Here is a 23,800-nt window from a genome sequence, read left to right on the forward strand (position 1 = left end):
TAATTGATCTAATAGATAATCTAATAGATAACAGTGTGTTCAAAATAATAATAGCAACAATGTATTTGGTGAGTAAAGCTTATGGATAAATGAAATGAATGACATTATGAAGGACAGACTGGAAGAATTGGGAGGACTTTGTTATGTTATTTGCGCTAACTATGAGGCAGTACAGTGTTACTCGAAACTGGACTTGAATTAGTGGTAAATGTAGATTGCATACTCTAGAACCACTAAAAAAGGTAAAAAAAAAAAGTATAATTGATATGCTAAGAGGAACAAATCATACAAAATGTTCAATTAAAACCAGAAAAGGCATTCAAAAAGATATAGGCACCCGGGAGGCTCAGTCAGTTAAGCATCTGACTTCAGCTCAGCTCATGATCTCACAGTTCGTGGGTTCAATCCCCACGTTGGGCTCTGTGCTGACAGCTCTGAGCCTGGAGCCTGCTTCGGATTCTGTGTCTCCCTCTGTGTCCCTCCCCCACTCATGCTTGGTCTCTCTCTCTCTCTCAGAAAATAAATACACATTAAAAAGAATTTTTTAAAGATATATGCATCCCCATGTTCATTGCACTATTATCTACGATAGCCAAGATATGGCAGCAATCTAAGTATGCACCACGTGTAGGCAAAATGTGATCTGTACCATGGAATACTACTTAACCATAAAAACAAATGAAATCTTGCCATTTGTGACCATACAGATGGACCTAGAGGGCATTATACTAAGTGAAACAGGGCAGAGAAACATAAATACCATACAACCGCACATATATGTAGAATCTAAAAAACAAAATGAATGAACACAACACAACAGAAACAGACCATCAATACAGAGAACAAATTGGCGCTTGCCACAGGGGACAAGGGTGCGGGGGAGGGATAGGTGAAAGGGATTAAGAGGTAAAAACTTCCCGTTATAGAAAGTGTAACTGGGGCTATAAAGTACAGCATGCAGAGTGTAGTCAATGATGCTGTAATACTGCTGTGCGGTGACAGACGGTGGCTACACTTGTGGTGACTGATTCACAAGGCATAGAAATGTCGAATCCCTGTTTTGTACACCTGAAATAATACCATATTGTATCTCAACTGTACTTCAATTCAAAAAATAAAAAATAAAACAGAGACGGCAGAAAAAGGGCAGAAGTAGAAAATAAGAGAAAGAACCAAGGGAGATGAGGCATTGAATAGAAAACAGTTAAAAATATGTTAAACACGAGGCACCTGCGTGGCTCAGTTGGCTGGGGGTCCGACTTCGGCTCAGGTCATGATCTCAAGGTCCATGAGTTCGAGCCCCATGTTGGGCTATGTGCTGACAGCTCAGAGCCTGGAGCCTGCTTCGGATTCTGTGTCTCCTTCTCTCTCTGCTCCTCCCCTGCTCACACTCTGTCTTGGTCTCTCTCAAAAATAAATAAACATTAAAAAAAATTTTTTTTAATTTTAAAAACATGTAAAATACTAAAGCAACTATAATAACTTCAAATATGAATGGTCTAAATATACCAATTAAAAGACAGAGACTGACAATGTGAATAAAAAAAGACCCACTCAATTACATGTTGTCTACAAGAAACCCACCTGAAATATAAGAAGACAGATAGATAAAAAGTAAATAGATGGAGAAGAAATTGGAAGTCTTCTGTGGTTCTGGCATAAATACAAAATAATGCAGCTGCTACAGAAAACAGATTGGCAGTTCCTAAAAACTTTAGCATAAATTACCATATGATCCAGCAATTCCACGCCAAGGTTTATCCCCAAAAGAATTGAATGCAGGGACCTGAACAGATACTTGTACACTCATGTTCATACCAGTATTATTCCCAAGAGCCAAAAGGTAGAAACAACCCAGATAGATGTTCATTAATGAATTTATGGGTAAACAAAATGTGGTATATACACACAATGAAATATTATTCATCTTAAAAGTGGAATGAAATTGATACATTACAGCATGGATAAAACTTGAAAATGTTATAGGTAAAAAAGAAGTCAGAGGCAAAAGGACAAACATTGTACAATTCCATTTACATGAGGGACTCAGGACAGGCAAGGTCAGGTGGACAGGAAGCAGAATAGAGGCTACCATCAGAGGGGGGAGTTATCATTAAATGGTCAGAGTTTCTGTTTCCAGGTTCTGGACATGTATAGCAATGATAGTTGAACAATACTGTAAATGTACTTAATGTCATTGAATTGTACATATAAAAATGGTTAAAATGGCAACATTTGTGTGATGTATTTTTTACCACAGTAAAAAAAGGGGGGGGGTAGAAAAAAGACATATCATGCTTTACCACTTATCAAAAAAAAAAACTGGAGTACTTATTTTATTTCCAGACTTGAGAGCAAGAAAAATTATCAGGGATAAAGAGGAGAATTATGTTGTGATAAAAGGGTCAATTCTCCAAGAAGACATAACAGTTCTTAATGTATATGTGCCTCACACAGAGCATCAAAACACATGGAGCAAAAACTGATAGAACTACAAAGTGAAGTAGAAAAATCCGCTATTATAGATGGAGACTTTGAAACCCCTCTAAAAGAAATGGTCAGATCCAACAGGCAGAAAATCAATAAAGATACAGTTGACTGAAACTCTCGGTCACTCAACTGTAGGTACTTCATCCAACAACAGCAGGGTGTGCATCCTTCTCAAGTTCACATGGAACATTCACCAAGAGAATGACCCATATTCTGGGTCAAGAAAATGTCAAAATATGCTCTCAGACCACAGTGGAATTATACTAGAGATCAACAAAGATAACTGGAAAAACACAAAATATGTGGAGATCAAACAACACACTGCTGAATAACACAAGTCAAAGAAGAAGACAAAGGAAAAATTTTTTAATGTTTTGAAGAAAATGAAAATACAACCCACCAAAATTTGTAGGCACAGTGAAAGCAGTGGTTGCAAGGAAATTTTTGGCATGAATGCATATATTAATATATAAATAGTATAATATATTATCATAATATATATTATAATATAATAATAAATTATCTAAACTTCTACCTAAGGAAACTAGAAAAGGTAGAGCAAATCAAATCCAAAGTAAACAGAGGAAAAGAAAAATAAAAATTAGAGCAGAAATCAGTGAAATTGGAAACAGAAAAACAACAGATAAAATCAATCAAACCAAAAGGTAATTCTTTGAAAAGATCAAGAGAATTGGTAAACTCCTAGTCATGCTAACCAAGAAAAAAAGAGAGAAGACACAAATTACTAATATAAGAAATGAAAGAAAGAGTGGACATCATTGCCACAGGTCCCATGGACATTAAAAAGGTAATAGGGGCGCCTGGGTGGCTCAGTCGGTTAAGCATCCTGCTTCGGCTTAGGTCAGATCTCACGGTTCGTGGGTTCGAGCCCCGCGTCGGGCTCTGTGCTGACAGCTAGCTCAGAGCCTGGAGCCTGTTTCGGATTCTGTGTCTCCCTCTCTCTCTGACCCTCCCCTGCTCCAGCTGTCTCTCTCTGTCTCTCAAAAATAAAATTAAAAAAAGCAATAAAAAGATAATAAAGGAATATTATAGACTACCATAGACCCACAAATTTGATAACCTAGATGAAATGGACCAATTCCCTAAACACGGTCTACCACAACTCACATAAGAAGAAATAGACCATCTGAATAGGTTTATATCTATTAAAAAATGATTCAATAATTAATAGTCTTCCAAAACAGAAAGCACCAGGCCCAGATGGTTTCACTGGTGAATTTTACTGAACTTTCAAGGAGCAGATCAAACTATCTACTACCTGTTCTAGAAAATAGGAGAAGAAACACTTCCTAACTAATCTATGAGATTCACCTAATTCCAAAACCAGACAAAAACATTACAAGAAAATTACAGACCATTATCTCTCATGACCATAGAAGCAAAAATCTTTAGCAAAATACTACCAAACCCAATAATGTGTGAGAAGAATTATATGCCACAACACAACCCAAGTGGAATTTATTCCAGGTATGCAAGTCTGGTTCAACATTAAAAAATCAGTTAATATATTCTATGTCATCAATAAGCTAAAGACATTTTTATCATACATATATTATAAATAGCTCTTATGCTTAATTACATAAATGTAATAAAGGGTTGTCCCCACAGAGGAAAAAAACAACTGATCCTGTCCATTCGAGGTTAGGAATGAATCATGGAGGAAGTGACAGGTCTTGAGAAATGAGCAGAATTTTTCCAGGGAAGGGTGGTTTAGGGAGAAGGGATGCCTGAGCAAAGATACCATGGCAGGAAGGTAGTCAGGTATGGTGTGTGATGTGGACAGTGTAGAAAAGCTCTGGAGTCCTTGGTCTCTTGCGCCCAGCTCCTCTACCCACCTGCAAATCCCAGATTTCTCCAAGAGACATTTCTTAACAACCTTTCCTACCCTGTATCCTGCCAGGGTCAAGCACAGTGACAATGTAATCTTTATAAGCCCAACATTGCTTTGATATGTCAAAGCCAATTGACTCTAGCTCCATTTATGTAATAGTAAATATCGCTGGTCTTTATTTGTCAAATAGCTGGAAATTTTACTCACTTCCTCCTGCCCCTGTAGCTAGTTAATGGTTAGTTTCTAATTGCTGCCTCACGTTGTCTGGCAGGAGGTTCTGAATGACTCAGGGTTTTACTGCGTATGACATTCCAAGAGGTCGCTGGAGAGACACTGTCCCTGAACGTGACCCCGGGCACACATGCGGTGAGCACAGGCAGACAGGAGGAGAGGTCCTCTCCCTTCCAAGTGTTCAGGCAGCAATGGAACCTCTGAAAAACAAAAGAAGGAATGAAGACACCTGTTGCTTATATGTATGGAAAGGGAAAAACAAAATCTGTTTACCCACTTTTATATGAGCAGATGCCATTTTCAAAGGTTGTTAGAAACTCCTCAACAGCTGCACAGAAAAGAACATTTCCATCCTTCCAAATGTCTAAAAATGTGCATATGTGGCTTGGTATTTGGCCATTAATGTTCCTAAGATAATACTGTACATTATAGGGCTAAGCAAGAGCTGTTGTTTCAAAAGGAAGACACAGATTTTTTTTAATGTTCATGTATACATAAACACAGAATTTAAATTTGTGTGAAAATATTATGTATATGATGGCACCTCTTCAGTCAAATGAAAAAGTTTTCCAGAATAGAAGCAATAAAAAGTTATGGCTATGGCATTATTATGATCTCATGTAGATCCATGATCTGCTTATGAATGGTAGCAGTAACAGCTGAACTTGATTAAGCAATTAGTGAATAACAGACCGTGCTCAGAGCGTCGTGCATTTCTTCATAACAGCCCTACGACAGCAGTCCTGGTGTTATCCCATTTTACAGATGAGGAACAGAGGTCTGCATTCGATCAGCCAGGAGGTGATAAAATCAGGCCCCAAACTCTAGTCTGGATCTAAATCTTTATTTTAACCACCCCCATACTGTCTGCTTGAAATGGCTACTTTACGCATATGCAGTCACTAACCCAGCCTAATTAAGGTAGTATTTGGTTGACTAACTGATGGATGAACACTGCTAAATACAGGAGATAAAAATGGTATAAAATGCAATCTGCCCCGAGCAGTCAGCATAGGTTTTACCTTGAAAATTACTATGCAGAAAGCAGCTTTATTCATAAGGGGGGGTGGAAAACACAAGGAATAAATGTGAATCCTTCAGTGTATAAATGGATAAATAAACCATGGTGAGCCCGTATCACGGAATACCATTCAGCAAAAAGGATACATACATGTACATGCAGCATCATGGATGGATCTCAGAGGAACTAGGCCAAGAGAAAAAAGTCAACCAAAAGCTTAAACACTGTATGATTCCATTTACATAACAACCTTGAAATAACAAAACTGCAGAGATGGAGGACAGACTAGTCGTTGCCTGTGGTTAGGAATGGGGAAGGAGGGGGAGCACGCAGCAGCGATGCTGATGGGACTGATGGACGGCGGTGGGTTCTAAGATTCCACATGTGGGATAATATTGCATAGAACTATTTGCACACCCATGATGCGTGTGAAACAGGGGGTCTGGATGAGCTCTGTGCACCGACCTCCACGCCCTGCTGATGATACTGTACTGCAGTCATGTCGGATGTTCCCATTAGGGGAATCTGGGTAAAGAGCACCAAGATCCCCCTCCCTCCCCGGTGCATTTTGTTTTGCAATTCCCTTGAATCACAATGATTTCAAAATTCTTTACAAAAAAATTTTAACTAATATGCAAATATTTCTCCCTTTTTGGAGACCATTCAATGTGGCAGTAGCTGCAACATTTCTGCCATTGCCCGGAGGCCATTGCCCTGAAAAAGCAAAGATTTTGCTGGTCCTTTTGGTCAAATTGATACCATTATAGTCAATAGTCAAAGCTGCCCTTAACATGCAATGAAGCCGCCAGCAGGTAAGTGGCAATCCCATATACAGAGATTTGTGTTTGTCTGTCTTTTGCTGAAGCATAATCCATTTGTTAAATAGATCCACAACCCCATTTTGAACTTTTAGACCTTGTCTAAAGTATGGTCTAAAACACATTATGACTCATACACACAAATAAGTAACAGCTCCCTCCATCCCTCTGTCTGGCTTCTTTGTGAAGAATGATCCTGTTTGCTATCTATATATAAAACCTGCCCCCCCAGACCTGGTTCCAATGCCAAAAATCCCACAAAATTAAGGTACCATTTGGCTGACTATCCACTCTGAATGACCAAAGCCTTTTCTTGGGTTGCAAGAAATCTTGGTCCTCTTTTTTACCAAAATCTTCGAATTCCCTCATAGGCTGTATTTTTATGCACCCGAATTTGCCAAATACAGGACGCCAGGAATTGTAAGAGACATCCTGATTTCGGAGATATTCAAGCATTAAAGAAGTGTGTCTTAGATTCAGTGGAACACTGTGATATTCCATTCAAATGCCTCCAAAATTCCATCCATAAATGTCTCCACGTGTAACCCCTGTGTTTATTTGAAGATCAGCATCCTCCCTTATGCCATAAAGAAAATGTTTCTATTTGTGGTGATGTAATCCATCCATTCAAACTACAAGATCCAAACAGAGGCTTCCCTTTTGTGTGATAAGAGCCTGTAAGGGAAGGGGGGAGTGTGGTTATTTGCACGAATGAGATGAGCTCATGTGAAACTTCCTGGAGGCCCCAGCGCCTGGGATCAGCCGCGTGTGAGTGGAGACCAGCTGATGAGAGGCCCATGATTCATCAACCACTGGCTCCATCACAAGGCAGGGATGCAGTGTCTGGGAGAGATAATCAGCTACTTCCTGCCTGTGTGGGACCCCAGGAAGGCTCGGTTGAGTCACACAGCAATGATGGGGGCAGCTCTGCTGAGTCACAGACCGGCGATGCAGGGAAGTCCTCTGGAGGAAGCCTGAGAAGGGACCTCTTCCACAAACACAAATAGGCCCTCCCGCCAGGACGACAGAAAGGAGGAGGGTGTGGCCTGACCACCAGCCCCTCGCACCAAGTCCGCAAGGCCCACCTGGAAGGTTAGAAGCCACGGACTTTAGTCTCCAAGGGGAATTCACCCGGAGTCACCTAGTCACGGATCCCCAAAGGTCCCAGACATTGTCCAGGGCAGGAATAGGTACACTTGGATGAAAAAAAATCCTTGCTCTGCTAGCCAACAATGGACACCTAGCATTGTAACCATGCAGGTAGCATCCTACCACAGCAGCCGCCACCAGTAAAACCACAACATGGCCACATCTCGTTATAGCTGTTGCCAGTGTCTTGAAATACCATGCACCCTTCATCTCTACTTAGAATTTATGGTTCTTTTAGACTTGCCGCTCTCTCGGTATTGAATCTATTGTTACAATAGCACCTACCCTCCTCTTCACAAATGTTTGGTATCTTGATGACTGCATTTCAGTAAACGTTCTTGGTAATTTGATGTATTATTTTTTATGCGTAAGCATTATTGTGAGGGGGCCCAGGGTTAACCTTAGACCACCGAAGAGGTCTGTGGCAGGAAAAAGCGTAAAGACTTCGTACAAGCTGGCTGAGGAGGCCGTGGTAAGTGGCTTAGACAACAGAAACGTCTCTCCCCGTCTGGAGGTTGGGAGTAAAAGATCAGGTTTCAGCTGGGTCCCTTCCTTCCGAGGCCTCTCTCCTTGGCTTGTAGATAATGTGCTTTTCCTGTGTTTGCTCACGTCACCTTCCTTCTATGTGGGTCCCTGTGTCCAAATTGCTCCCTCTTCTCCGACACCAGGCATGTTGATAAATAGAGCTCATCCTAATCACCTCATTTTAACCTCATCACCTCGGCAGAGGCCCTGTCTCCAACTTAGGTCATGTGCTGGGGTGTTGGGGGGTAGGATTCCAACATATATGGTTTGGGGGGGACACAATTCATGACAGACACATACAGCCATCCAGTCTCCATGCTCTCTTCACGAGGAGCCTCAGGCCCAGATCAGTGGAGAAACTGACAAAATTGCCAGAACACGGACTCCCCAAGGCCAAGTTCAGGACTCAGAGTGCTCTGTAAACTGGAAAGGGCTGCACAGCTGTAGGTTAAATGCGATCTCTCCCTTCCAGATGCTCTCAGAAGCCTGCGAGGCCCCATAAGAACGCAAAACTTTCATCTACAAGATAATCAGCTCGATGACCCCAGAGAAGGAACAGGGGCCACTGGTGATATGATTTCTTTACTTTCTGCAGGAAGCCGCTTCCATCATTAATTTTTGCAGCAGTTATGAGGGCCTGTATCAGGCATCCAAGATGGCAGGTAACGGGGCCCCGGGAATCTGCTGGCGGTCTCCAAGAACATGCCTACTGCCTTGTGGCACTTACTACACAGAAGATGTTTGAACGTTTTAGGAAAACGGGACATTTCACCACGTATTTTCTCTCAGAGGGACTCTCTGATAAATCTTGACTCCAGACCTAGTAACCAAACCTGAAATCCTGCCCGCCTTCCACCCATCTGACCTTGTTCTCAAGAGAGGGGAAATGAGCTCTTTCCACACAGCTGTGGGTATGCACAAATCCAAGACACGGAGCCAGTCCTGTGGGAACCAGTCAAAGCAGAGAGCTGCTGAAATCCACACAGACGTGTTTCAATACACTGGCCAGAATCCATAAATCTGATGGTCATTCAGGGTTTACGTAAGAAACCAGCACCCACCAGGGGCGCCTGGGTGGCTCAGTTGGTTGAGCATTTGACTTCAGCTCAAGTTATGATCTCATGGTTCATGGGTTTGGGTCCCACGTAGGGCTCTATGCTGACAGCTTGTCCTCTGGAACCTGCTTCAGATTCTGTGTCTCCCTCTCTCTCGGCCCTCCTCTGTGCATGCTCTGTCTCTCTCTGTCTCAGAAATAAATGACCATTAAAAAGAAAGAAATCAGCACCCCCATGTCTCACTGAGGCATTCAGAACGATCACCTCCACCAGGCAGCTTGAAGTCAAGGCAGGGAACAGGGGACATGATTGCCTGCAAGTCCTAAAGTGATCTCTAGGACACCAATCATCTCTGAACAATGCGCCCATCAGCCATTTACCAAAGTGCACCAGGCTGGTTGCTGCCCCCACATCGCATGAACTTGGCACCTAGCACTTCTTCATCACATACTAAGTACAAACACAGCAGCAGAGAGACATGTAATGGCCACGCACCTCCCTGTCCCTCCTGCTAGATCTAAGCAATATGGGGCCAGGGGCATGTGTGTCTTTCCCACCGCCATATTCTCGGTGCTGAGCACAGATTCCCACACATGGCCAACACGGATCAATATTTGCTCAGCAGACAAACAAATGCTTCTCCCACTTTCACACCCCTCTCTGATAGCCTGTGCCCTTGTGCGGCACTCTTCAAGGTGACCCGAGGTCATTTAAATTTAGCTTTAAAAATATGCCCAGGGTATGGGAGCAAAAAGGCTGCTACAGCCTGCCTTACAGACCGGCCCAGCGGACGGGGCCCTGCGGTGGTGCGGGTGACCGGGTCCCGACTGCTCTGCTGGCCCCTCTGTCGGCCCAGGGCTGTGTGTACACCGCCTCATTCCGCACAGGGACTTTATTTGAGAGACTTGCAGGCTAAGGGTTGACATGGCTGGAGGGTAGTTGTGGCATAATAGGAAATACATTTGGTCTGTGACCCCTATCCTGGGGCAGAGCTCCTAAAACCCTTGGAATTTCCTGAGTAATAGGAGTGTCCTTTGTTTTTCATAGGGCGCCCCTTTGGGTCTTACCTGAGTTTATGCCAATGAGGTCACACATTAGCAGAAAGCCACACATCAGGATGGGGCTTTCGGGGTGGGGAGTTTCAGCGCTGCCCTCTGACCCCTCCACCGGGGGAACAAGGAGAGGACCCGACCTTCCGGGCTGAGGATGGCGGAGAGGTGCAGGGAGAGGCACACCAGGGAGCAGGGGCGCTCCTCCCCGGGCCCCACGAGCCCAGCAACTCCTCCCTCTGGCCCTTCCCGACTGGCGTCCTTTATGATAGACCCATGACAGCGCCCAGTTCTGTGAGCCACTCCAGCGAATTATCAAACCTGAGGAGGCCCGCCTCCCCGGCGACATCGCCAGCGGGTCAGAAGTACAGGTGACAAGCTGGTGGTTTGCAGGTGGGGTCTGGAGGAAGGGACAGTCGTGTGGAACGGAGCCCTTGCCCCGTGGGGTCTGCGCTAACCCCCGGGCAGATAGCGTCAGAATTTAAGTGAATCAGCAGACACCCAGGTGGGGGAGACAGCAGGTTATTGGCCGGAATGGAAGCCCACACCTGGTGTCAGAAGTGGTCTGTTCAGTCGGTACTGAACCAGGACTGGAACTCAGATATGGCTGATTCAAACACGCGTTAGTCGGTGCAGTGTGGACCCAAAGCAGAGGTGGGTGTGTGATTTTTAAAGGCCAGTTGGCTTCCAGGACCCTCTCTAAGCACTGTGACCACGCCCTTCACCCTGCCGTGTCTACATTTGACTTCTTGCCCCTTGGCTCCCACGCTCCGAGCAGGCTGCCTTCAGAGGCCCTCAGTGACCAGAGGACGTCCCCAGACTACCCCGCAGGCACCCAGAAATCAACTAAAAGATGACACTTTTTTGCAGTCCTCAGCCCTGTCTTATCTGAGGTGTGACAAGGCTGACACGCCAAGCCCCAGTACCTGACACAGCAGCAATCAGGACTAGATGCCCCGTCCCCTGGGTTCATTGGCAAGAGGAGAACCCTCCCAGGTCCTGAGAATGCCGGCCCCCCTTCCCTTACCCAGTAGTTACTCACTACGGTGCCTGCAGTTAAAAAAAAAAAGTGAACAAATACAGAAAAGAGATTTCTCACCCACACAGCCTCCTTGGCTACCTTGGCAGTTGCATCGCACGGGTGTTTCCAGGAGAATCTGTTTAAATTCTAAACACATGCCCCCTTGGCTCTGGAAACAGGTTCCAGACGGTGAAAGTGGCTGAATACTAATTACTCGTAGCCAAGGACATTTAAAAACCAATCTCTCCCTTTTTCTCATAATTTGAATCATCTGTTCCTAACGCTTCTTGCCCAACCCACTTTTCAGAAAACAAGTTAAGAAATGGGCAAAACCCACAGTTAGGATGAAATTAACGAAGTTAACAAGCTTTCTCTCCTTCCTTCCCTTAGGTGACAAATATTTATTGGGTGCTTCCTCTCCCCAGGCAGCGGGCTAAATGCAGCGGCAGAGAGCGATGCGTGAACACCGGCGGGGGGCCTCCCCCCACCTCCCCTCCCCAGGCTGACTTCTAGCAAGAGAACAGGCATGAAGGAAATAATCACACAGATAAATGTAAAACTGCAAGTCGGGGAGCCCTACAGGAGAGAGGGGCGTGGTCTCATGAGCGCATTTCACAGGGATTTGAGCTGGTCCTGAGGTTGGGAGGCTGCCCTGAGCACATGACACTGGATGCACAGGAGCCAGCAGGCGGACCGGGGACACTTACTAGGCAACGGAATCAGCAAGTGCAAGGGAAGTTCCAAAGGGAAGGAACATGGCCAGCTTAAGGGAGCTTCGGAAAGTCGGCATGACTGCAGGAGTAAGAGGGGGTCAGGGAGGCGGGCAAGGGCCCCCTGATACCCAGTGAGCTGTGCTGAGCGAGGTCGTCACTGAGATGACACAATCAAGCTACGATGACACCTCAACACTGTCACTCTCATGGTGGCATAGGTAATATGGGCTACACTGCACTTTTCATACGAACTAGGAAGAAGTACAAATCATTATCTCCTCTGGAGATGACAGTCATGACATGCAGAGAAGGAAATCCACTTGCCTGGTGACAGCACACGCGGGGCTGAAACATGGGACACTTGTCCCGTGTTCCCAAGTCTCTGAAAAGCCATTTTTTGAAAAGCGGATCAGGAGCACTTGGGTGGCTCAGTCAGTTTAGCATCCAAATCTTCATTTTGGCTCAGGTCATGATTCCAACATCACAGAATCAAGCCCCATGTTGGGCTCTGGACTGAGCATGGGGCTGGCTCAAGATTCTCTCTCTCCTTCTGCCCTTCCTCTACTCTCTCTCTCTAAAATAAAAAATAAAATAAAGTAGATTAAAAATTTGTCAATAGTCACATTAAGTGACCCCCTCAACTTATGAATCTGACGTGCTGGTCTCTGAAGTCGTGTTGGTGTAAAGGACTCAGCCTGTGGCCACCTGATGTCTACTTCTAGGCGTGGTTAAGCTTTGCTTCCTCTTCTCTCCGCACACTGGGTCGATTCCTCTGCTCTAGGGCACCCCCAACTTCTTGCCTGCAATGCCTCGGCCCTCGCAAAGGCTATGTTCACTGCACTTTCAGCATGACCTTGTCACCACAGATAAAACCGACCCTGGAGTCTTGGAAAGGAACAGGAAATGTCATGTGTCTCTCCCTAAGACTGGTCTAAATAGTCCTGGACGACTGAGTAATAGTGAGAGAAGGAGCCGGGCCCCAGTGAACAAGCACGAATGGTTAGAGGCTTCATAGGCTCAAGGAGGTGAAATGCAAGACTGAACATTTCAGCAGAGAAATGGGAATGATTTCTTTTAAAAAGAACCAGCAAACGTGGCTGTTCTTTGGGGTCCACTGGGACCCCCTGCCTTTGGGGAAGCTGTATGGCCTCTCCTCCATGCAGGGGGACTGCCTTTCCCCGTGTGGCCCATGGACCCCTCAGACTCCCCTGCCTGCTCCTGGGGCCTCACCCCTCCCCACCAGAGTGCCACCAGGTAGTGGGCTCTGGAATTTCCAATTCTGCGCTCCGCTGTTTATAGAATTGAAACCCTCTCCTTGCTCCCCGTCAATGGTTTTGGAGAACAGATTTCTTGCTCAGTCCCTTGTGTTTCCACTCTTTCTCTTTCCAGCTACCTTTGGGGGGAGTCCTTCTCCTGCACTCTCCCCGCTCTCTTTGTCCTCTCTCCACAAAAACAGCTCCCTACCCTCTAGCCCCAGTTCGCCTCTCCGTGTCGCACGCCGGCCGACTTCTGTGGCTCAAGTTATGCACATTGCGTGTTAATCCTCAGGTCCATTTCCTAGGCGTGCAAGATGGTTTGTGCAGATCTCACTGCATTTGAGGGATGGGAGAGGCCGACAACTTCCATGCTGCTCCGCTCTCTTGGCCCCCAAATTTAAAAGAACAAGTGGAAGTTCTAGAACTGAACATACAGTATCCCGGACTAAGAATGCTATGGACACATTTAAGAGAAAAATTGGAAAACTAAACTATAGAGGGGAAAAGGGAAGCATAGTGACAAGTCACCGAGCAACAAAAACGTGGAACGCACAACAGAGCAGGTGACAGCAATGGACCACAATGAGAACGTCTAGTGCATGTGCGTGTGAAATTCCAGAAGGAGAGAAGAGAATGAGGGGAAAGTGAAACTAAAGACATTTTAAAACTCTCCACACAAATCATCCAGGAGTGAAGGTAAGCCACACATGCCTTCAGCATTACCAGAATCCAGAGGATCTCCCAGTTTTGCAGAGAAACACGCACCTAATGGCAACAAAGATGTCACTGGTGCTCTGCTGGCGCTTTAAGACCTTGGGAGTAAAGAGTGGGGAGAGGAGTCTTAAGAAAATCCTTGAAAAATAGGAGTCCTGTAACCTGCGCAGTCGCCCAGGGCTCTGTGCTCAGAAGAACCTGCCGTTGGTTTGAAGCTCTGTTGCCGCCATCTTGAAATCCTTTACCATTTTATCTTCTAACCGATGCCATCACACATGGGAGTTCATGAGGCTCAAAGCGAGTGCAAAGAAAGTGTGTCATGCCTGCAGACGAATAAGTGTGAAAAGAGCCCCAGGAGACCACGCTTTGTTTGACCCTGACCTTACTTTGACTGCACACAGAAGGCTGCGCCCTAGAAAAGGCCAACGACCAAGGACCTTGAGCATCATCTTTCTTCCCTCCAGTCGCCAGCCACATATGCTAAACGTGATGACACAGAAGGAAGGGGACAGGCCAACACCAAGAGAGCCTTTTCTTCTCAGTCCTTCCTCCCTCATCAGTAGCCCAAACTGAGTGAGTGTTGGTAGCGTGTGGGCATATTATTAAGTGGAATAGGAGTGCCTGGGTAGCTCAGTTGGTTGGGTGTGGGACTCAATTTCAGCTCAGGTCATGATTTCACAGAACCCCACATCCTGCTTCATGCTGACAATGCAGAGCCTCCTTGGGATTCTCTCTCTCCAGATCTCTCTGCCCCTCCCCCCCTCAAAAACATATAAGCTTTCTTTTCTAAAGTTTATTTATGTTGAGAGAGACAGTGCAAGTGGGGGAGGGGCAGAGAGAGAGGTAGACAGAGAATCTCAAGTGGGGCTTGAATTCATGAAATCATGAGTTCATGGCCTGAGCTGGAACCAAGAGTCTGATGCTTAACCGACTGAGCCACCGAGGCACCCCAAAAATAAATAAACTAAACAAAAAATAAAGTTGAGATTCTGCAATACAAAGATGAACAACAGAATTCGTGCTGATAGCTTACATTTAATTTTTTGTTATTTGAAATGACATGAAGTAGCAAATATAAAACACCATGACAGGAGGCAGCAAATGAAAAGAAGATGCTTTATGTTTTAGTACATTTGATGGGGAGCCTGGGTGGCTCAGTCAGTTAAGTGTCCAACTTCAGCTCAGGTAATGATCTCTTCGTTTGTGAGTTTGAGCCCCGCGTCAGGCTCTGTGCTGACAGCTCGGAGCCTGAAGCCTCTTCAGATTCTGTGTCTCATTCTTTCTCTGCCCCTCCCCTGCTCACACTCTGTCTCTCAAAAATAAATAAACATGAAAAAATTATATTTTACTATCTTTGATGACACTTTCCCCTTTTTGAACAAAGGGCTTGGCATCTTCATTTTACACATGGTTCCCAAATGATGTGGAAAGTCTTGAGCAAATGTGTCAATGTTGCCAGTGATCATTCTCACTATGGAAAAAGGGAGACGATACAGATATGAAATGATTAGGACAGAGCCTGCCGGGTGTGTGAGATGCAGGCAGTCCCAGAGGGCTTGGTTCAGTGCTCTTTGCCCCTGAAATTCTGGATAAATTTTGAACCAGAGGTCCCACATTCCATCTTGCACTAGATTCCACAAATTATGGAGACAGTCCTGGATGACTGTCCTGGCTGGAATTGGAGCTATCAGTGGGAACCTATATGTCTAATAATATAAATATATATAATTTAAATATAAATTATATGTAATATATTAATATAAATATATGCAGATATGTTCTAGTTAGTGTATGATTGTATTTACATACACACGTATATTTATCTTAGCCCTGGCCACCGAAGGAGCAATGGACAGCCCTCCATCCAGATCCAGGAACCAGAGTTCAGGGGAGACGTGGCTGGTTCCATTGGTGAGACAGGGAAGGTGGAGATGAGCATGGACTCTTGGGCCAGAGAGTAAGGACCCAGGAGCCAGCTCGCAGATATTCCCACTCCTGAAATCTGGGACAATTTGAGAAGGAAGGAAGGGAGGAAGGAAGGAAGGATGGGAGGGAAGGAGGGAGGGAGGGAGGAAGGAAGGAAGGAAGGAAGGAAGGAAGGAAGGAAGGAAGGAAGGAAAGAAGGACGGACGGACATTAATGAATTATAATTCATTGACTATAATAGGAATCCATGAGTCCATAAAACAAAAAGCAGAGAAACAGACAAGTAAATGAGGGAGAAAGGAGGACTCCTGCGACGTCACGCCGAATGCTGGATGATAAATGTGGAGGAAGTGGCAGCACTTCACTTTTTTGCCATCATCACAGCAAAGACTGGTTCAGGCAGGAATCCTCAGCGGATGCTCACAGCAAGGCAGCCGTCTAACGGGGAGCAGCGTATTTTTGGGGCTTCGGTGTTTCCCCCCAGACGTGCATGTTAACGTCCAGGGGAAAGAGAATATGTGCGCAGTGGAAAGACTGAACACTGCTTTGCGTTGGGTGATCACAACCGTTACCAACGAGAAGCAGGTGGGCACCTCGTGCCTTCAGACGGAACACTCAGAGACACGCATCCTTCGCGTCTTCCAGCCAGCGGTGCGTAATCTGATTCTAATCGTGAGGAAACGTTAGACAAACGACTTGAGAAAAATCCAAGAGGATAACTGGCCTGCAGCCTTCCGCGCAGCCAGCATCATGAAAGCCCAGGAAGGCCGTGGGTTTGTACCACATCAGAGTAGACAGGCTCAGAATGATAATGAAATGCGGTCTGTGCTCCTGAACTAGGTCCTGTTCTAGAAGGATGCTACTAGGACAAATTAAACTGGAAGGCAAACTGCTTTAGATGACAGATTTAAATCAAGGCTAAGCTTCCGGTATTTGAGAACTTCATTGTAGTTGTATAGGAGACACTCCTTATTCTTATAAAACGTGCGTGTTAGGGGCGCCTGGGGGGCTCAGTCGGTTAAGCATTGACTTTGGCTCAGGTCATGATCTCACGATTCCTGAGTTTGAGCCCTGCATCAGGCTCTGTACTGACAGCTCAGAGCTTGGGGCCTACTTCGGATTCTGTGTCTTTCTCTCTCTCTGCCCCTCCCCTGCCCACTCTGTCTCTCAAAAATGAATACACATTAAAAGAATTAAAAAAAAAGAAAATGCACATGTTAATATTAAAGAGTAAAGGGAAATGATTTATGCAATCTACTCTCAAATGATTTAGAAAATAAAAAATAAAAATACCTATAGGTAGAATGAGAAAGAGAGAGAAAGACAAACAAATGTGGCAAGTTTCTGAGGTCAAGTCTGAGTACAGAGAATAAGGGATTTAATTTCTCAGGGCTTCTATAAGTTTGAAATTATTGCAAATAAAATGTCAAAAGAATACCTAAAAATATATGTGATAAAACATGTGTGAGAACAAAACAGTACCAAGTATCATGATGAGAAAATATTAAAAACCTAAATAAGACAAGGAATAAGCCATATTCATGCAATGAAAAACCCAATACTATAAAGATATCAATTCCCCAAAGTTATCTACAGAATCAATGCTGTCTAAATAAAAATCCCAGCAAGATATTTATGGCAATTGGAAAGCTTATTCTAGAATCAAATGGAAATCCAATGGGCCAAGTCTAGCCAAGATAATCTTAAATAGGAAGAAAGTAAGATGATCTACTTTATCAGATACCAAATTTTATTTTAAAGCTACATCGGGGCACCTGGCTGGTTCAGTTGATTGAGTGTCCGACTTCAGCTCAGGTCATGATCTCGCAGTCCATGAGTTTGAGCCCCACGTTGGGCTCTGTGCTGACAGCTCAGAGCCTGGAGCCTGCTTCGGATTCTGTGTGTCCCTCTCTCTCTTCCCCTCCCTTGCTCATGATCTGTCTCTGTCTCTCAAAAATAAACAAATGTTAAAAAAATTTTTAATAAAAAAAGAAAATATCAAAAGAGCATTTAAAGAATTAAACAGCAATTATGCCTCAATAAAGTTGGTACAAGACTTCACACCATATCTTGCAAATGGTGACATACAAATGTCTGAAAAATATACAAAAAGTCATTTGACCTAATATTGCATAATACACTCAAAATAAAATCAAAGCTAGATATCACTACAAACCATCAGAAGATCTGGAATTAAAAAGACGGGATGCAGTTCCATAAACACACCAGAGCCCTATGTGTGGAAGGGTCACTTAGTACAACCAGTTTGGAAAACCACTTAGCATCGCCTACCAAATTCAACGCATGCCTACCACCAAGCGATTTCAGTCCTGCTTGCGTATCCGACTGAAATGTAGCCTCTTTGCACTAAGAGTCATGCGCAAGAATGTTCATAGTAACATTTGTAATAATTGCCCCAAATTGGAGAATCACAAATGTCCAAAAATAGAAGATTGGAAAATAAATTGTGCTGTTTTCATATAATAAAATAGTATACAGAAAAAATAATTGGATAAAAGGATGAATCTTAAAAATTGAATGTCACTAAAAAAACATACAGTATGATTTGTGTTTAAAAAACAAGCAGGACTAAACTATACTGTTTAGAGACGCATGCTTACATGGTAAAACTGCAAAATAAAAATCAGAGGTTGAGGATAGCAGTGACTTCTGGAAGGTAAGGAACGGGTGATACTTGAAAAAGGGGCCCACCGAGGGCTTCTGGGAGCTACAATGTTCTATTTTTTACCTCGTTATAAATATACGACTTAGCTCTTTGATCAATTATTGAGCCACACCTTCTTTGTGGTGTACCTGTTTTTATATACATTCTATTTCACAATAAAGAGGATTAAAATGTAGATAATACATACGTCTTAGGGTCTCTGTAAGGATTAAATGAGACAGAGCATATAGAGAGCTTTGCACAGACATGTAATAAGCACTCAGTACATGCTGGTTGTTATCATCTGGTGTGGCACCACTGAGAGACAAAAGTAACTACAAACCCAGGCCCAGGAGAAAACACACCCTAATGAGAAGCAGTCAGAGGTACTAAAATGGTTTCTAATGTATGTGAAAGGCTGTAGGTAAAAGTTGGAGGTGAATTTCAAGTGTGTTTGCGACAGATAAATGTCAAAAGACTAGGAAGAATGCCAGCACATTGCCTGCCTTATGACACCCTCTTGGTAATTATTATAAACATGGATGGATGGATGCATGGATGGATGGATGGATGGATGGATGGGTGGATGGATGGGAGGGTGGATGGATGGATGGATGGGTGGGTGGGTGGATGGGTGGACGGGTGGATGGATGGACAGATGGGTGGATGGATGGATGGGTGGGTGAGTGGGTGGATGGGTGGATGGATGGATGGATGGATGGACAGGTGAATCAGTAGGTAGACAAATGGGTGCATGGATGGGTGGGTAGATAGGTGGGTGGGTGAATGAATGTGTAAGTGAGTAGATTGGTAGGTGACTAGGTGGATGGGTGGATGGATGGACGGATGGACAGACTAAAGGATGGGTGGATGAATTGAAACAAGAGTTGGTCTGATGCAACCCTTGCAGCTCTAAAGTGAAGAGACTTTCTTCATGCAGTTTTCTTTGCCTGGAGCCTAACACAACACCATATACAAGACTTCATTTCAGACTCTGCGATTACAGGGGTGTCGGTAACCACTTTTGCAGACTTTCTCATGGTTCTTCTTGGTTGTTTACTGGCCAGAGGAAAGGATTATATCAGCCTGGATCTATAATACCTACCATCAGATCTTAATTTGATTTTACCTGCAAATTAAGCGTCTGGCAGAGCTACCAATTCAGGCTGAAGGCAGAGTATTAGAGTAGCTTTTCCACCCAGACAGACCCCCCACAGGGAGCAGAGGCTAAACTAATGACCATCCAACGGATGGGGACTCAAGCATGAAGAGGAGGCACCAGGCTAAAAGCATGTTTCCTAAGACAGCCTAAAATGACAAACAGGCATCCGGAACGGAGACCACTGAAGCCACAATTTCTAGTCCAGTATTGTAGGTAATTGTAGCCTTCAAAGTTTTGTTCATTGCAGGGAAACATCACGATACGCACCAAGCAATCACTAGGTCCCTCTCACTCAGTAAGCCTGTCTGGTTCCGAGAACTGCAGACACAGCTGCCCATGGACGACAGAAGCGCACACCATTGTCACACAGCAGAGGTCTCGCGTGCTGCGTTAGTTTTCCTGTCATAAAGCATAACACGCTTGCCCATAAATCTGGACGTCCCCCCCTGCTGGTCCACCCCCCCCTCAGGCCTTCATGTAGTAACACAATTAACAGTTGAGTCTGTTTCCATCCAGACTTTTTTCTTTACACGCACAGATACATACATTTTTCTAATTTAAAAAATGATATAATATCTGTGTCATATAATAAGCAATCTATTTGAGCTTTGCCCCCAGTTCCTGGAACAGAGCTCCTAAAATTCTTGGGATTTCCTGAGTAACTGGAGAGCCTTGTTATGCATAAGGTACCCCTTTAGGTCACACCTGACTTTACGCCAGTAGGTGACACAGGTAAGGCCCCTAGACAGCTTCGGGATGGGGCTGGACCCAAGTGATCAGAGAACTGCAACTTTCAGCTCCGTCCACTAGCCTCAGGGAAGGGGGGAGGGGCTGGAGGACAAGCTCTATAAAAACTCTTGCATGAGATTTGATGAGCTTCCGGGTTGAACAGGCAGGTGCTGGGAGGGTGGTGCACCAGAGATGGCACTGGACGCTCCATGCCCCTTCCTGCATACCTCACCCTGGGCCTCTCTTCCATTCACCTAGTCCTGAACTGTATCCTTTATAATAAGCCAGGAAATGTAGGTGCAAGTGTCTTCCTGAGCTCCATGGGCCACTCTAACAAATTCTTAAACCTGAGGAGGGGATCCTGGGACCTCCAATACGTAGCCAGCCAGCCAGAAGTACCGGTGATGGCCTGGGCCTTGGAACCGTCATCTGCTGTGGCAGTGGTCTTGCGGGACTGACTCTCCAGGCGTGTTGGAATTGAACTGAATCACTGGATACCCAGCTGGGGGTGGAGAATGGTTTGGTGCCAGGAAACACCTTAGAATATGTTACTTGTTAACTTGCCTATTTGATCAGCATTTATCAGAAAGGACTTTCAATGGGAGGACTTAGCACTGCATTCTTTTCAATAGTTGAGTAGGTAGGTAGAGTCGAACCAGCTCAGCGTGTGTCCATCTCCTGGCTTATGCGCACTTCTCTCTAGCTGCGAGCACCTGCTAAGGCTCGCCCGGGATCTGCCCTAGAACCGGAAGCACCTGCACGATTATGACAGCCCTGCGCCTGGCCTCCAGTTGGCACAACTCACACTCCAGGGATCACCCAAAGGGATCGAGTGTGTGCTGGCGTTTGTCTGAAATCACTCCCTGGCTTGATTTCTTTCCCTTTCCCACTCCTGCCTCCTTCTCACGCTCCTAGCAACACTCCTGTAATAACTCATAACAAATCACATGCAGTCAAGTCTTCACTGCAGGGCACATTCGGGGAAGAGGACTCCGTGGTATTGGATGTGCTGTTATCTACCCAATTAATCTCCCGTTAGCGGCCTTTCGTGTGATGTCTGAATTTCTCTATCCCAGACCATGCTGTGCACACAAGCATACCCTGCTCTTACAATAGAGTCCTCCGTGGCCCCCTACTTGGCCACTCTCACCAGGTGCTTCCGTGGTCAAGTCAGCTGTCTGGCCCCCTGGGGACACTGCTTAAAAATAAGAATTCAAACACCACTGGCAGCAACCCACTACCTTCATTAGCAACCATGAAGATGCATGAGTCAGTGTGCTTGTTTATTTTCCCCTGAGTTAAGTTAGGATCAAAGAGCTCCGCCCACGCAGCTTCCCGAACCATCTAGCTCTCAGATTCCTAAGTAATCAATGGTTATTATCACACACCCTCCCCAGAGGCTGATGTAGACGTATTTTCAGATCAATGACTCAGAAGGAGTCCTTTGAGAAATTACAGGGTCTTATGTCCCAGTGTCTAACCTTTTTCCCACTCCTTGGATGGTCCCCAGTAAAAAAGATGAGCTCCGGGGCACCTCGGGGGATCACTGGGCTGAGCGTTCGACTTCGGCTCAGGTCATGATCTCACGGTTTGTGGATTCGAGCCCCGTGTCAGGCTCTGTGCTGACAGCTCGGAACCTGGAGCTGCTTCGGATTCTGTGTCTCCCTCTCTCTCTGCCCCTTCCCCTCCCATGCTCTGTCTCTGTCTCTTTCAAAATTAAATAAACATTAAAGAATTTAAAAAAAAAACAGATGAGCCCTTGCTGATGAAGAGACTTCATGTATTGATGCAACTGTGAAATTTTCTGGGAATTTCTGAAAGGAAAAGACTCCATGGGAGTTGAAGATTTTTTGAAACAAACAGCTAAGCCATGTGGAAAGCTGTTTGGAGCTCATGTTTTAGGAAACCTTTAAAAATAAGCTAAACTGTCTTACTCTCCAGGGAATCACGGGAGTAGAAACTTCCTCCACATCCCTCTCTCTTGGCACAGAACAGAGCAGGCGGCGATAACTCTGTTCCTTCCTTTTTCTCTCCTCGTGGGTGACTGTGATCTATCAGTGTCTGAAAGGCCCCACTCATCTCTGACTACGGATTTCTACTCCCTGAATCATTCTGAATGAAGCTGCAGTATGACAAATCCCCATCATATTGAATGTGCCTGGCGGTAGCCCCGCCTCCTCCTTGAAACTTTCCAGGGCCTTGAAGGAGGTCAGTCCACTTACAACAACACAGCCTTCCTGGGCAAAACAGAGACGTGGCAGGTGTGTCGCAGGTGCCTGAGGGCCTGGCCGAGAGATGGAACAGGAGACAGTGCAGCAACCCTCCAACCCCGGGACCAGCTGGGAGCGCACAGCCTCTCTCCGTCTCTCTCTGTCTCTCCGTCTCTGTCTCTCTCTCTCTCTTTCCCATCAGGGATGACAGATTTAAGACAGTTTGACTCACCTGCACCTCTTAATCTCCTATTGACACACCCCTTCCTATCCTGGAGAGGGTGGAAAAATCCTCAATCCCGGGCTATTCACTTCCTGGGGTCCAAGGAATGCTGGGCCAAACCATCTGGAAAGGGGAGAGTGAAATCTTTAAAAAAAAATCATCTCAGCCCTGATGCTAAGAGGAAAAGACAAAGTAAGGGCTGAGGGCACAGGCCCCGGAATCTTCGAGGTAGAAGGGAACGCCGGGATCAGACTGCGAAGGAGCAGGATATGGAATACTGGTATCCAGATTTTAAGTGGTTTGCCCCAAACCAGGTCCTTAGTGGCGACTCTGAGATTGTCGCCCGCTCTAATTCCCGGCCTGGGGCTCTTTCCTCTCAAATACGATGCTAATGTTATTAGAAGCAGAAGGAACAGGAGAGAGAGGGAGGGTGAACATCAAGGTCCCTGGATCACCTGCCAGCACGTCTTTTTAGCGTTATCACTACTACTAGTGTCATTAGCAGACAATGCTGCTGTCACCTGGTTTTCGCACTTGGCTGACTTCTTTCCCACGCTTGAGTGTCTGGCCTGCCCAAGCGGCCCTCTGGGACTGGAGCCTGAGCAGGGCCAGCCTCACCCTGTGAGGTCCGCACGTCAAACTGTCTCTGGCTCAAGGCAAAGCCTGCCTGACCCACCGACCTGGCCAAGTTCGGCAGACCTCACGAAACGACACAAAATTCCTCTTAATTATTCTCCTGTTTACACCCTTGTAAAGGAGACACCTGTTGAAGGAATCTTACCCATAAACGTCATAGGATTTCACTCATATGTGGAATTTAAGAAACAAAACAGATGAACATAGGGGAAGGGAAGGAAAAATAGGATAAAAAGAGAGGGAGACAAACTATAAGAGACTCTTAAACACAGAGAACAAACTGAGGGTCACTGGAGGGGTGGCGGGTGGGGGCTGGGCTAAACGGGGGACGGGCACTAAGGAGGGTGTTTGTAGG

At 45.3% G+C, this 23,800-nt stretch overlaps 1 long non-coding RNA gene across 1 annotated transcript; it reads right to left on the reverse strand.

The window, feature by feature from the left end:
• Positions 1-1,368: 1,368 nt before the first annotated feature.
• On the reverse strand, positions 1,369-11,417 carry LOC115305398. Its single transcript, XR_003914765.1, has 3 exons — positions 11,290-11,417; positions 4,550-4,773; positions 1,369-1,406 (listed from the first exon to the last, which is right to left on the reverse strand). It is a non-coding gene; the product is annotated as an uncharacterized LOC115305398 (long non-coding RNA).
• Positions 11,418-23,800: the final 12,383 nt, after the last annotated feature.

This window comes from Suricata suricatta, chromosome 10, assembly GCF_006229205.1.
Source record: "Suricata suricatta isolate VVHF042 chromosome 10, meerkat_22Aug2017_6uvM2_HiC, whole genome shotgun sequence".
NCBI lineage: Eukaryota > Metazoa > Chordata > Mammalia > Carnivora > Herpestidae > Suricata > Suricata suricatta.